Here is a 778-nt window from a genome sequence, read left to right as displayed (position 1 = left end):
TGCCCAAAATACTACCTTTTTGGGCGTTAAACGCCCAACCAGGTACCCTGGCTGGCGTTTAAACGCCAGTCTGTCCTTCTTCACTGGGCATTTTGAATGCCCAGCTTTTTCTGTATAATTCCTCTGCAATATGTTCTGAATCTTCAATTCTCTGTATTATTGACTTGAAAAGACACAAATTAAAAATATTTTTGGATTTTTAATAATGAAGAATAATCAAAATGCAACTAAAATCAAATAACAATGCATGCAAGACACCAAACTTAGCAGTTTGTATACTACTGACACTAGTGAAGATGCATATGAGACACATAAACACTCAAGTCAAGAGAATTCAAAGATTAGAGTAAAAAATCATCAAGAGCAACTTGAAGATCCTTAAGACACATGAATGAATGCATGCAATTGACACCAAACTTAAAATGAAACACTAGACTCAAACAAGAAATATTTTTGGATTTTATGATTTTGTAATTTTTTTGTGTTTTTCGAAAATTAAGTGGAAAAAGGTATCAAAATTCGTAATGAGAATTCCAGGAATCATGCAATGTTTAGTCTAAGACTCCGGTCCAGGAATTAGACATGGCTTCACAGCCAGCCAAGCTTTCAAAGAAAGCTTCGGTCCAAAACACTAGACATGGCCAATGGCCAGCCAAGCCTTAGCAGATCACTGCTCCAATAGCAAGATTGATAGAAATCAACAAGCTCTTGTGATGATAAGTTGAAACCTCGGTCCAATGAAATTAGACATGGCTTCACAGCCAGCCAGACTTCAACA

This window comes from Arachis duranensis, chromosome 2, assembly GCF_000817695.3.
Source record: "Arachis duranensis cultivar V14167 chromosome 2, aradu.V14167.gnm2.J7QH, whole genome shotgun sequence".
NCBI classification, from domain to species: Eukaryota; Viridiplantae; Streptophyta; class Magnoliopsida; order Fabales; family Fabaceae; genus Arachis; species Arachis duranensis.
Note: the sequence above shows the minus strand (reverse complement) of the source record.